We start from the raw sequence: 15,849 nt of genomic DNA, 5'->3' as shown, positions 1-15,849 counted from the left end.
AAATAATTATAATTAATGACTTTTTTCAAAGCACAAAAGTGTATTTTAAAATAATAACCAACCTATTTTCATGATTGATGTATTAGCAAAATCTTTTAAGAGAAGATATATTTCATGATTTCAAGAGAACCAAAATCTATTTTCATTATTTAATTCTCTTGTCCAAACTTAGGGGCAAATATCAAATCTACCTTTCGGTATATTATTTGATATCTAAGTATGAATATGATTTCTTACTAAGATTGGATTAAATGATCAACACTCGTGACAAAAAGAAATAGAAAATGTTATAGATCCAACATTGAAAATCCTACAATCTCAACACAAGAAAGATCTACACACATATGATCATAGTAGAATTAAAGCTGAAATATAAAAACATTGGAAATATAAAATAACAGAATAAAATAACAAAGCAAAAATAGAAAATTGAATATTATTGAAACTAGAAAATTTATAAGAGAAATACAAGAACAAAAGAAAGAGTAACAAGAGATTGTGAGCAGGAATATTTTTGCCTTTTTTATAGCCTAAATGCCTTCATGAGCTTTAATTACAAGAAACCATCAAAATTTCACATAAGAAAAACGGTTCAGTAGCAGAAGATGAGCAAATTATGGCCATAATGGGCATTACTGTCAGGCAGTAATAGGTTCAGCGGCAGAAGATGAGCAGATTATGATCATTACTGCCATTATTGTCAAGCAGTAATCCTTGTTGACTTGGAATGAAAAATTCTTGTTTTTTTCTCGTTCATTCATTATGGCCGTAATGACCATTATGGCCAAGCAGTAATGCTTGTTGGAACTTGAGTTTCTTTCATTTTCTTGATCAAGATGCACCATGACTGCACCACTTGACTTCAAGGCTCTTTTGCACTAAAAATCTTCACCAATTCCTTCACTTCTCCTTGCAATCTAAACAAAACATAAATGTAGTAAAATAGAACTATAACTGAATTAAAAGCATCAAATTAACCTATCAAACAAAGCTATCAAAATCGATAAATTCTAGCTTATCAAATTCTCCCATGTTTGAATCGTTGTTTGTCCTGAAACAACTATTTCATGTAAAAGTTATGGAATAGCAGACATTATGAATAGGGAAATCAACATTCAATTCAAGTGTAGGCAATAGGAAAATCCCAAAACCAAAGAATAACCAACTTCGGTTCCAAATTAGTGACTTAAGCTCATTTGAAAACATAATTCTCATCGATAGGACACTCAGCTCTCAAATTCTCTCAATGTTTCAAGGTAATGGACATTCACTCAAAATTTCACCAATGCAAAGTTTCCTACCATAGGCTTGATTATTAACCAAATCTCCACTACATTTCTCATGATAGCATATGTGAATCAAAAATGCTTTTTAAAGTTCTAACGGGGTTAAGGGACAATAGGTGGGGAAAACAAAAAAAAATGTATATTCAAAAGGCTATGTGAAATTAAACATATGACCATAGATACCCTTATAGAATAATTGGAGCTCAACGTATTCAAATAATCTTTCATCAGTCAAATGTGTTAATCCGAGTGGAGCTCCTTATTGTATCTTTTCAAACTAGGACTAAGAACATTTATTTTCTACTTTTCTTTTTTTTGTTTTTGATTTTTATTTTATTTATTATTATTATTATTATTATTATTATTATTATTATTATTATTATTATTATTATTATTATTATTTTAAATTTGCTCCACTTTATTCAAAAGGACACCCAATAATGATTTTATCGTTAAAGCAAGGGACCAAGAAAGATAATTCATGTAAGTCTCAAAGTGTGCAACTAGTGGAAAGTATGAAACAAAACAAAACAAGTCCTGAGACCTGAAAAAAAAAAAACTAATCCTATAGTATTTTTTTCTTCAAACATGATTACAAAAGAATTTAGCCTTGAGACGATTGCAAGTCAAGTTCTAGAGAACACAGTCAATGGTGAATAATCACCCATAACAAAGAAAAGGGGCATAATATTTGATGATGTAACATAAGCCCCTATATAAGCCCAAAAGTCACATTTAGTAGCTAAATCAATGAGAACATGTTGTCAGAGAATAAGCTAATTCATCAAACTGAAAGTGTGGTATCCGAAGGTGAGTTCATTGCCTATTTAACAACAACATGCACAAAACTATGATTCCCTATCAAAGACATCAAAAGATTTTCTTTCAAGCAAAGAGATATTATTATTATTATTATTATTATTATTATTATTATTATTATTATTATTATTATTATTATTATTTTATTTTTTATTATTTTTTTATTTTTACAAAAACTAGAATTAACATGTTGAGCAAACAATCAAACAAGAAAATGTACTTCCCCATGCTTGGACCATACATTGTTCTCAATGTAAAAATTAAAATAGTTATGAAAGGGGTAGGAAAGCTCACAAGATTATGGTGGTGGTGGAAAATGGTCATGTGCACGTATTATTGTCGGCCATTACTGCCAGACAGTAATCCTTTCTGTCTTCTCCTGTTTTCTATATTTTTCTTGTTTTAGCTCAACCTACAAAACAAAAAGAAAATTTTGAAAAATTATAACCTTGGGTTGTCTCCCACGCAGCGCTTGTTTATGGTTCGTAACTCGACCTTCATTTTGTAAATCATAAGTTGGAGTTTGAAGGATAAGACTTACCCCTTTCTCTATTGGATTCCCAACTACATAATGTTTCAACCTTTGACCATTCACAATGAAAATTCCAGCGGCCTCACTCCAGATTTCTACAGCTCTAAACAGGAACACCTTGCGGTTTTGGAATGGCTCGTACCACCTAAAACGAAGTTTACCCGGAAACAACTTCAATCATGAATTGAAAAGTAATACGAGTCACCTTCTTTAAATTCTCATATGGTTATGTGCTTATCATGCCACTTCTTGGTTCTTTCCTCGTAGAGTTTAGCATTCTCATAAACGTCTAACCTCAACTCATCAAGTTCATTGAGTTGGAGCTTCCTTTTTTCACCAGCAGCCTTCAAATCAAAGTTAAGGATCTTTATTGCCCAATATGCTTTATGTTAGAGCTCAACTAGAAGGTGACAAGACTTTCCATAGATTAACTTGTAAGGATTCATACCAATGGGAGTCTTGTATGTTGTACGGTAGAACCAAAGTGCATCATCTAGCTTCACGGACCAGTCCTTCCATGACGTAGAGACAATTTTCTCGAGAATTCTCTTAATCTCCCTATTGGAAACTTATACCCGTCTACTAGTTTGAGGGTGATATGCTACGGAAATTTTGTACTTCACTCCATACTTTTTTAGCAGGACTTCAAACTGTTTAGCTATGAAATGAAAGCCTTAATCCCTAGTCACCACCCTTGGCACACCAAACCTTGAAAATATTACCTTTTTGAAGAGCTTAATCACTACCTTCACATCATTTGTTGGGGCAGCGACAACTTCAATCCACTTGTGCACGTAACCCATTGCTACAAGGATGTATTGATTTTTAAGAGACGAGGGAAATGGTCCCATAAAATCAACTCCCCAAACATAGAAGATTTTCAACTTCGAGGATATTGTTTAAAGGCATTTCATTTTTTTTATATGTTTTCGGCACGCTGGCATTGATCACATAGAAGCCTAAAGTGATGCAAGTCCTTGAAGAGTGTGGGCCAGTAGATGCCTGCTTGAAGTATCTTTGTTGCATTTTTTGAGGAACTAGCATGTCCTTCGTATGCGGAGGAATGACAGTGAAACGTGATGTTTTCCATTTCTTCTTCTGGGACACATCTTATGAAAACTACATCATCCCCTCTCTAAAAAAGCAAAGGTTCATCCAAATAATAGTGTTTAAGATACGAGAAAAACTCCTTCTTTTGTTGATAGTTCAATTCTAGGGGTAATACTCCAATTGTTAGGAATTCACAAAATCAGTATACCATGGTGCTTCAATTTGTGCAAGAGAAATAATTGATCATCAGAAAATGAATCATCCAACGACAACTCATTTTCATTTTTTTTCATGTAGCCTAGATGATCGGCCACCATATTTTAATCCCCTTCTTGTCTCAAATTTCTAGATCACACTCTTGGAGAAGTAGTATCCATCAGATCAACCTCGGCTTAGCATCTTTCATGCTCAAGAGATATTTAATGGTTGCATGGTCTGTGTAGACAATTATCTTCGATTCCACAAGGTAGGAACGAAACTTGTCAATGGCAAACACTATTGCCAATAGCTCTTTCTCAGTTGTGGCATAGTTAACTTGAGCTTCATCCAAAGTCATGATGGCATAGTTAACTTGAGCTTCATCCAAAGTCATGCTGGCATAATAGATAGCATGAACTTTCTTGTGTTTTCTCTGCCCCAACACTACACCTACAACAAAGTTGCTAGCATTGCACCAATCAGGCGGTTGCATAATCGAGGCAGATATCAATGTTTCTTTTAACCTGCAAAATGACTCGAGACAAAATTCATCAAAGACAAAAGTTGCATCTTTTAGGAGTAGACTGGTTAGAGGCTTAGAAATCTTAGAAAAATCTTTAATGAATCGATGGTATAACCCTGCATGCCCCAAGAAAATTCTCACTTCTTTTACGAAGACGAGATGTGATATTTTCTCTATTACCTCAATTTTTTCTTTGTCTACCTCACACTCGAACACCAAATGTCCAAGAACAATTCTTTCTCTAGCCATAAAGTGGCATTTCTCCCAATTTAACACAAGATTAACTTGTTCACACCTTTCAAGTACCTTTTCGGGATTGACCAAACAATTATTAAAGTTAAATCCATACACAGAAAAGTCATCCATAAATACTTCCATTATAACTAATTCCTTCTTTCAAAGAACAAGTATGTATTTTAAACTAATAACCAGCTTATTTTCATAATTGATGTATTAGCAAAATTCTTTAAGAGAAGATATCTTTCATGATTTCAAGAGAACCAAAATATATTTTTCATAATTTGATTCTCTTGTCCAATCTTAGGGGCCATATATCAAATCTATCTTTTGGTATATTATTTGATATCTAAGTATGAATATGATTCTTACTAACATTGAATTAAATGATCCACGCCTATGAAACAAAGAAATATAAATTGTTAGAGATATAACATTGGAAATCCTACAATCTCAAGACAAGGAAGATCTACTCACATATGATCATAGTAGAATCAAGGTTTAAATATAAAAACATTGGAAATATAAATAACAGAATAAAATAACAAAGCAAAAATAGAAAATTGAATATTATTGAAACTAGAAAATTTATAAGAGAAATATAAGAATAAAAGAAAGAGTAACAAGAGATTGTGAGTAGGAATGTGTGTTTAAAACTGAGTATTTTTCCCCTTTTTATAGCCTAAGTGCTTTCATGAGCTTTAATTACCAAAAACCATTAGAATTTCACAGATGAAAAATGGTTTAGCAGTAGAAGATGAGCAGATTATGGCTATAATGACCATTACTGTCGAACATTAATAGGTTTAGCAGCAGAAGATCAACATATTATGACCATTACTGCTAGACACTAATCCTAGCTGACTTGGAGTGACAAGTTCTTATTTTTTTTCTCGTTCACTCATTATGGTCGTAATGACCATTATGGCCAGGCAGTAATGCTTGTTAGAACTTGAGTTTCTTTCATTTTTTTGATCAGGATGCACCATGAATGCTCCACTTGACTTCAAGGTTCTTTTGCACTAAAAATCTTCACCAATTTCTTCACTTTTCCTTTAAATCTAAACAAAACAAAAAGGTAGTAAAATAGAACTAAAACCGAATTAGAAGCATCAAATTAACCTATCAAGTCAAGTTATCAAAATAGATAAATTCTAGCTTATCATGTGACAAGATAAGACATGTTTTTCACACATGATCTTTTTCTCTAACGCTGTTAAGGGATCATTCAAGAGACAGAGCTCTAATTTCATTCGAGAAACTTTTGAATTTGTTTTGCATGTTAATTTGCTATAGGTAAATAGAGTATGGAAACAAAATATCAACACACAATATTTATATTGGTTCACTATCCACCTGATAGCTACATCCATTCCCTTCAACCCAAAGGATTTTCCACTAAACGATCAACTAACCAACAACCACTAGAGTATATTTCTGTCAACTCACTATACACAACGTACTTCAAAGAAAATGTAACAACAACAAAAAATAGATAACTATTTGTAGGATGATAAATAATTTAGTCCATAATTACAAGATGAAAAAGTTTTCTAATATTGAGTTTGAGCTTTTCACTTTACCTTTTCTCTTCTTGTTTTATTATCTTAGCCTTTGGCTCTTTTTCTTTTCTTTTTTGCTTTTTATAACATCCAGACATTTTATTTTATTTTTATATTTTATCTTATTAGGAGTTGACATAATTATTCTAGAAATTGTCGGTGATACTTACTATTGTAGTGTGCTATTTTACTTTTTGATAATAATAATAATAATAATAATAATAATAATAATAATAATAATAATAATAACAATAATAATAATAACAATAATAATAATAATAATAAAAGGGAACGATTAAAAACAAATTTCATGGCTTGAAATATCATTTTCCCCATTTAATACCACATTCCCCACCTCTAATGATAAAAAGGAATAAAACAAAAATGATGCCTTCCATTCAAAGACGCTCGTTTAGGACAGAAAAAGGAAGAAAATGAGTTAGTAAGTCATCCCTCAAGTATAGCACATTTGGAGCAAAGACCGTGAGAATTTTAATAACGACACTCATATCGGTAAAGACATCACTCCATCCGCTTTCCTACTTGAATTATATGTGATATGAAGGTGATGTGATGTTGTGTATTGGTTTGGTTTGGTTTGTGTGTTATCTTCAAAATGAATATTAATAATGGTTGTGATTTGTGGTTATTCAAGGTGATTACTTTGTGTCTAAACTAGGTTGGTTTAGGATAAGGTTGAATGATTTTGGACACTCTGGTTGAGTGGTCTATATTGTTACTAACAAAAGTGTCTACATTCATGCATTCATAGTTGTGTGGTGCGTCCATAATTTGTTGGAGCCCATAGTTGTGTGATGCGTTCATGATTGGTTGGAGCCCACATATCCTTACGGGGATTTTGAGTTAGTGATGTTGCTTGGAATGACCCACGAATCCCTTGCGGGGGAGGTGATATTCCGGAATCATGCATTGACATATAATCTAACAAATAGGATTTGTGCATTTTGTTTATTTGTATCTTTGGTGTTTTGTGATGTAATTGTTAAATGAAGTATATGATTTATTTATATTTTTGCTATAACAATTATATATGTATGTTTATTTGCTCCGTGTTTGTTAATTAGAGATGACCCTTGCATTTGTGAGGACGCCATATATAGTGTTACCTGAGCGAATAATGTCACAGTCAATCTAATAGGAGAAATGCGATGAAGTACAATAGCATGCAGTTGGAGGCTCCGAGATACTTTTGTACTGGTGTGAGACTTGTTGGGAGAGTTTTCCACAAGCGTCCACCAACTAGGATTTATTTTTGGGTAATAAAATGTCAAGAGTTTTGACGTTAGGAGTTTGTTTTGTTTTATGTATTAAATTTACTTTTGTAATTGTAAATGAGTATTTAAGATAATCTTTTACAAAAAAAAAATGGATCCATATCTTTATGTTCAAAATTTCGTTAGTTAATGTCTCGAAAAAGCGGGATGTTACAAGTGTTATCAGAGCAGTTCGATCTAGAATTGACTTTGGATTAGTGGGATAATTTTTTAGTCTTGTTAGTGTTGGTCATGTGTCTCAGAAGTCCTCAAGAGATGGTGTGTGAATTTATGCACCACTCAAACCTTGATCGAAATATTTCTTCACCTAAACATTGTGTGCATATTGCACAAGAACACAAATCCTCTTCTTAATCGATTTATCAGAGTGGCGCGACAGAAGCGTGGTTGAAACTTAGTGGGTTTGTTAAGATTCTTATCTCACCTCCTTTAAATTTCTTTTCTGCAATTCATCAAAATCTCTTTGTTCATTGCCAAAAAGATTGATTCACTTATTGGAATAAGATGATTTGTTGATCCAAATGGGAAATGTAAACAATGAAGAAATAGAACTCGGAGAGATTGAGAATTTAGAGAGAGATGACATTGAAAAGGTTGGAGGAGTTGAGGTAGAAGATGCAACCACAATAGCACCATGGAGAAAATAGATCAAAAATAGAGGACTAATAGCTAGCATACTTATTGGCTTAATGTATAGTGTAATTGTTATGAAACTGAATCTCACAACTTGACTAGTCCCTAATCTCAATGTATCAATTGCACTCCTTGACTTTGTTTTCATTAAATCTTGGACTAAGATTCTTGAGAAAGCAAATATTGTTTCAAAACCTTTCACTAGACAGGAAAATACCATAATTCAGACTTGTGATGTTGCGTGCTACAGTGCATCTTTTGGAGGTGGTTTTGGATCATACCTTTTGGGTTTGAATAGGAAGACATATGAGCGAGTTGGAGGGATTAATGCACCAGGGAATACTCTTGACACCAAGGAGCCTGGAATTGGTTGGATGACAGGCTTTCTCTTTGTTACTTACTTTGTTGGGCTATCAGCTTTAATTCCCTTTAGAAAGATGAGGATAATAGACGCCAAATTAGCTTATCCAAGTGGAACTGCTACAGGTGTTCTTATTAATGGATTCCATACTCCTAAAGGAATTGTCATGGCCAAGAAGCAGGTTAAAGGTTTCACTAGTTTCTTCTCATTCAGTTTGCTTTGGTTTTTCTTCCAATGGTTCTATGCTGGTGGAGACCTATGTGGATTTGCTCAGTTTCCTACATTTGGATTGCAAGCATGGAAAAACACGTTTTACTTTGATTTCAGCTTAACTTATGTTGGAGCAGGAATGATTTGTTCTCATCTTGTCAATTTATCATTGCTTTTTGGTGCTGTGGTTTCATGGGGCATTATGTGGCCATTGATCAGAGTACTAAAAGGAAATTGGTTTCCTGAAAGTTTACCAGAAAGTAGCATGAAGAGTCTTAATGGTTATAAGGTTTTTATTTCCATTGCCCTAATCCTTGGTGATGGACTATACAATTTTGTCAAAATTATATATTTTAGTGCCTTAGATTTTCATGATTGCATAAAAAAAAGGAATCACAATACAGAAAATAACCAGAACCAACCTCTAGACAGTATTACACGTGACGAATTGTTTGTTAAAGAGAGCATTCCTATATGGTTAGCATGTGTAGGCTATGGAGTATTCACCATAATTTCCATCTTTGTTATCCCTTTCATATTCCCACAAGTGAAGTTGTACTTTGTGGTAGTTGCTTATCTCCTTGCACCAGTACTTGGCTGCTGCAATACTTATGGTGCAGGCTTAACCGACATGAACCTGGCCTATAATTATGGAAAAGTGCCCTTTTCATTCTTGCAACCTTAGGAGGTAAAAGTGATGGTGTTGTTGCTGGACTTGTAGCATGTGGACTTATAAAATCTCTTGCTTCAACTTCATCTGATTTCATGCAAGATTTCAAGATTGGTCATCTAACTTTTACTTCGCCGAGATCGATGCTTGTAATGCAAGCTATCGGTACAGCAATAGGCTGTGTTGTAGCTTCACTCTCATTCTTTATTTTTACCATTCTTATGATGTTGGAAACCCTAATGGCGAATAGAAAGCACCATATGCTATCATCTATAGAAACATGGAAATTCTTGTTATTGAAGGCTTTTCTGCACTACCAAAATCACTGCTTACAATTATGTTATGGGTTTTTGCATTTGCTGTGTTGGCTAACCTGTTAAGAGATTTGAGCTCAAAAAAATATTGGAAAATGGGTCACACTTCCAATGACAATGGATGTGCCTTTTGTGGTTGGTGCTTACCTTGCAATTGACGTGTGTTGGTAGTTTGATAGTGTTTGTTTGGAGCATGAAGAAAAGAAAGGAAGCAGGTTTGATGGTTCCAGCCGTTGCTTCTGGTTTAATTTGTGGAGATGGGATTTGGGTTCTTCCTTCAGCTTTTCTTGCTTGGTTCAAGGTTAATCCACCAATTTCTTTGAGCTTTTCTGCAAATAAGTCGAAGTTCCCTAGCAGATCTTTAGTGGAAATAGTTGTAGAAGTTAGAAGTTGTAAGACCCGCATTTTTTTCCATTAGGGTCAAATTTCGAGGACGAAACTATTTAAGATAGGTAGAATGTAACACAGACATTTTATTTTTATATTTTACCTATGAGTTGAAATAATTATTCTAGAAATTGTCGGTGATACTTACTAATGCGTTATTTTAATTTTTGATAATAATAATAATAATAATAATAATAATAATAATAATAATAATAATAATAATAAAAGAGAACAGTTAAAAACAAATTTCATAGCTTAGGTTGAAATGCTACTTTCCCCATTTAATACCACGTTCCCCACTTCTAATGATAAAAAGGAATAAAACAAAAGCGCCGCCTTCCATTCAAAGACGCTCGTTAAGAAAATGAGTAAGTAATTAATCCCTCAAGTGTAGCACATTTGGAGCAAAGACTGTTGCGTGAGAATTTTAATAACGACTCTCATATCGGTAACGGCATCACTCCATCGGCTTTTCTACTTGAATTATATGTGATATGAATGTGTTGTGATGTTGTGTATTGGTTCAGTTTGTGTGTTATCTTTAAAATAAATATTAATAATGGTTGTGATTTGTGGTTATTCAAGGTGATTACTTTGTGTCTAAACTAGGTTGGTTTAGGACAAAGTTGAATGATTTTGAACGCTCTGGTTGAGTGGTCTATATTGTTACTAACAAAAGTGTTCACATTCATGCATTCATAGTTATGTGGTGCGTCCATAATCGATTGGAGCCCATAGTTGTGTGGTGCGTCCATGATTGATTGGAGCCCACATATCCTTGCGGAGATTTTGAGTTAGTGGTGTTGCTTGGAAGGACCCACGAAGCCCTTGCGGGGGAGGTGATATTTCGGAATCATGCATTGACATATAGTCTAACAAATAGGATTTGTGAATTTTGTTTATTTGTATCTTTGGTGTTTTGTGATGTAATTGTTAAATGAAGTATATGATTTATTTATATTTTTGCTATAACAATTATATATGTATGTTTATTTGCTATGTGTTTGTTATTTAGAGATGACCTTTACATTTGACAGGACGCCATATATAGTGTTACCTGAGCGAATAATGTCACGGTCAACCTAATATGAGAAATGCGATAAAGTACAATAGCATGCAGTTGGAGGCTCCGAGATACTTTTGTACGGGTATGAGACTTGTTGGGAGAGTTTTCCACAAGCGTCCAGAGTTATGACCAACTAGGATTTATTTTTGAGTAGTAAAACGTCAAGAGTTTTGACATTAGGACTTTATTTCGTTGTACGTATTAAATTTACTTTTGTAATTTTAAATGAGTATTTAAGATAATCTTTTATAAAAAAAAAAACGGATCCATATCTTTATGTTCAAATTTTCGTTAGTTAATGTCTCGAAAAAGCGGGATGTTACACTTTTCTTTTCTTTTCTTTCCTCTTTTCTGCTACATTTTTCTCTTGCAATCAATATGAACTTCTTAAATATTGAGTCCGTCGACCTTTTTTTTATAAAATATACTTATTAATTTTTCTTGAATATGAATCTAGAAGCTCCTCATAAATAGGTTGAATGAGAAGAGCGAGACGAGAAGTACAAGTGAACGAGACTTCTAGACAACACATTAGTGGATACGCATGTTCGCGTGATTGTAAGTTAAAGGGTTTTCTACATAAGAGACTTTGAAAGTTTTTGCAGGGTATGTGCTTGTTTGCTTCGGTGCTTGGTGTAATGATTTACTTATGTAACCTGTGTGATTGTGATGAAAATGTAAACGACTCCAAAATCGAACGTTGAGACTGGCCTACTTGTTATACTCCTAGCCTAGCAAACCTATCAATTAATTTAATTAAGAAATAAAATAGTTTTAAATAACCATTTGAAAAAAAATATATATATATATATTACATTTCTCGAGATTTAGATAAAGTATCCTTTGTAATTTATAAAATATTGCTTCAATCTTTTAACCCAGACATTATTTCAAAAAAGTGAATCTAAATATTTAAAACATTTCCAAATGTCTTTCTAGACTCAACATAGTTGCAAAATATACCACGATTGAACAAATACTTATCAAAAGAGCCATCGATAAAAAATTCCTAGAAAAAAAAAAAGTGATTGAGATTTGAATCTACTAATAGATTGCTAATCAGCTGTTTGTGAATCTGAAAAAATGAACAACGTGAAGGGGCAAGTCATAAAGACTTAGTGAGAAGACAACATCCTCCACCAACAAGAAGAGAAACACACAAAAAGGCATAAATATGGTTTACAAAGAACAAAGTCTTCTTTAATTCAAGATCGGTCTAGGCTATGAAAATACATCAATCTACATTACAAATCACCAGTATTCATTACAAAGGAACATAATTATATACTCAAGATCATTTTGGATAGATTCGATCAAAGAGGATCAACAAAGGCAAAGCAAAACATCAAGATCAATATCCAAATTGATGAGTTGTGAGCAAAGACAACCATGACAGCAAGAACACTGCTATTGTACCTTTTTTAATAAAGCACATCATGTTTCTGAGACAAAAAGAATGACACATAAGAGCTGTCAAAATCCAGCACTCATACAAAACAGAAAATGAAGAATGTTCTTGTTTAACAAAAGAACATTCTTGTTATTCTCTTCTAAAGGCATAATTAAAGAGTATCAAGAATGCTTAATTCAATGGTGAAATCCAGAACTCGAGCTCAACGCCCAAAGGTGGAAAGTAGCCTCAAGATTGATCTCCAAATTAACGAGTTATGAGCAAAGACACAAGTACATTGTACTTACCATATTGTGCAGAAAGTTTGGCATAAATCTGACTCAAACCAGTGCCAACTGACATGTGACAACTCACTCACTCACTCACTCATTCACGTTTTCCATAAGACCCAAAAGCAAGAACGTTCTCTATTTGTCAAGAATGTTATGGACAACAATATAACCACATGTTTAATTGCTATAAAATATATATGTCGCTTAAGAAGTGTGTCTAACAACTATATTCATTTTAAATTAAATATTCAAAGCTTTTTATCATTTATAAATTAAAGATCAATTGAAATATGAAAGCAAGAGTTCAATCTACAAATCTACCAACATTTGTTCAAGTAAGAACAAGTCAAAAACTCTTCAAGCAAACTTCAACTTTCTTCACTATATCTTTGGATCATCATTTACTAAGTTTATCTTGAATTATCTCAAACAAGTGTTGAGAATTTTCAAGATTCCAAACACTTTTATCATACACAATATATTTGTAACTCACGTATATGTTTTATTTTAGATTGAGTGTGTTTATAAATATCCTTTCAATGCTAAAAGGTGATTGTAAAAACTCTTTCTAGGTGAAAAGGTGATTGTAAAAATCATTTCTAGGTTGAAATATGAAGATTGTAACTGATCTAGGTGTGATCAAAAGAAAATTATGTGAAGGAGAAGATTCTTGGTTCTGAAGCACATAGTGAAAATCTTACAGTGCTGAGGACTGGACTAACCTGAGTTTGGTGAATCATGATATATTGTTGTGCAATGCTCCCCAAAAATGTGATGTGAACTTCAGATCACGGTCTGATACAATACTCGATGGTACCCCGTGTAACCTCACAATTTCAGCAATGTAGATCTCTGTTAGCTGAGCTACCTTATACGTGGTATTTACTGGCAAAAAATGAGCGGATTTAGTCAGTCGATCCACTATCACCCATATAGAATCATTCTTTCTCCTTGTTTTTGGCAATCCAGTTATAAAATCCATGGAAATGATGTCCCACTTCCATTCGGGTATATCTAAGGGTTGCAACATCCCAGCAGGTCGCTGATGTTCCACCTTCGCTTTCTGACAAGTTAGACAAGTGGATACATACTCCGCTACATGTTTCTTCATTCCTGGCCACCAATAATTCTGCCTCAAATCCTGATACATCTTTGTTGCTCCAGGATGAATACTCAACTTGCTCTTATGAGCCTCTTCTAAGATTGTTTTCCTCATATCTGTAATTCCCGATACACAAATCCTACCATTACATCGCAAAATATTATCTGAACCAATCTTGAACTCAGTCGTCTTCCCTTGCACTATTAGGTTCCTCTTTTCTTGTATTAAGACGTCATCTTGAGAATTTGCAATGTCTTCAAGTAGTCCACTCGAAATCTTAATCATTCTGAATTTCAAAATTCCTGGTGCAAACTCTACGTTCAAGTGTAGATGTTCAACTCCTTCTGATCAAACAAATATTTCAAGCTTTTATGGTCGCTGAACACGGTGAACGTGCACCCATATAAATAATGCCTCCAGATCTTTAATGCAAAAACAACCGCGGCAAGCTCCAAATCATGAGTAGGATAGTTTCTCTCATGAATCTTCAATTGCCTTGAGGCATAAGCTACATCTTTCTTGTGTTGCATCAGAACACATCCCATACCTTGGTGAGATGCATCACAGTAAACTTCATAGGGTTCTTCTGGTTGCGGTAATACCAATACAGGTGAGGTCGTCAACTTTCTCTTTAATAACTGGAAATTTTCCTCACACTTCTCTGTCCATGCGAACGGTTGATCCTTTCTAGTGAGTTGTGTCAATGGAGCCACAATCTTAGCACAACCTTCAATAAACCTCCTGTCGTACCCTGACCGTCCTTCGAAACTTAAAGTAAGAGTAATAACTGCACCAGGTTTGCACTCAACTCAACCTACATGATAGAACTTGCTTTGTCATGTTTCTGTGAAGAAAGTGTCGTCTATCCCTTTTCATAGATATTTAATAACATTACGCACTTTCATAGTCGGTAAGACTCGTCTGTTCCATTCAACATGATTTTGTTTACTATCAACAAGAGATTAAGGATGATCAGTTCCTCAATTTGTCAATAAGTAGCCAACAACCATGATTGTGGCTTAGACTATCTTAACCGAACTGTAATATCGTTCCTTTAACTTCGATACAAGCCTATTTCGTTGATACCTAAGCACCAAATGTTATTCCAAATGGAATCCCTATCTCCTCAATAATTCTAGGGTGTTCACACCTCTTTTGGCAGTTATTAAACTTCATCCAGTCTTATCCTGAAATCTACCAGGCGAACATCTAATGCTCTTCTTAAAAAGCTCTTCACTTAGATCCTTACATGAAATCCCTTATTAGTCTCATGTCAATCCATCCATACTCATCATCTTTGAGTTAACACCAACACATAGCTTCTGTGTCCTTGGAACCATTTCCTAAATTCCATGTCGTCATGATTTGCTTCAACTCTGCCTGACAATCCGTCATCTCGAAGATCTTTTCCATTTTCTTGAATCCACTAATCAGCTCTATTACAGGTTAATTCCCAAGACTTACTCGTACTAAGTTTTCATATAAAAAGTCATTTATAATAACATAAGTAAAATACACATTACAACCCTTATTCCCAGTATCACCTATCAGAGCGGGGTTTCTCCCAAACTTGAACTTCGAGACTCATTAACCTGTAATAACTGCGATTTTGCAAACGCATGGCCAAGCCAGTCAAACACAAACAACGAAGGAGGTGAGTTTTGAAATCATGTTGATAGTATAATATAAATAAGATGAACATGAAATTAATAATCAATAAACTGTATCATTACACAAACATTCTTCAAGGAAAAACATCACATTATATAGTCAAAATCAAAGAAAATCTGTAACACCCCGATTTTCAAAGCGAAGGTGTATTTTTTTTTTTTGAAGGAGATTAAACTAAAATAGAGAAATATATAAGGAAATGCCTTTGGATAAATAATTGAGTCATTATAATTTACAAGCAGCGGTAAAG

The 15,849-nt window shown here is 33.8% G+C and overlaps 1 pseudogene; it reads left to right on the top strand.

The window, feature by feature from the left end:
* Positions 1 to 7,376: 7,376 nt before the first annotated feature.
* On the top strand, positions 7,377 to 10,730 carry LOC101512465 (metal-nicotianamine transporter YSL3-like; annotated as a pseudogene).
* Positions 10,731 to 15,849: the final 5,119 nt, after the last annotated feature.

The sequence above is a fragment of the Cicer arietinum genome, chromosome 2 (assembly GCF_000331145.2).
Source record: "Cicer arietinum cultivar CDC Frontier isolate Library 1 chromosome 2, Cicar.CDCFrontier_v2.0, whole genome shotgun sequence".
NCBI classification, from domain to species: domain Eukaryota; kingdom Viridiplantae; phylum Streptophyta; class Magnoliopsida; order Fabales; family Fabaceae; genus Cicer; species Cicer arietinum.
This window is presented reverse-complemented; position numbering and strand designations above follow the sequence as displayed.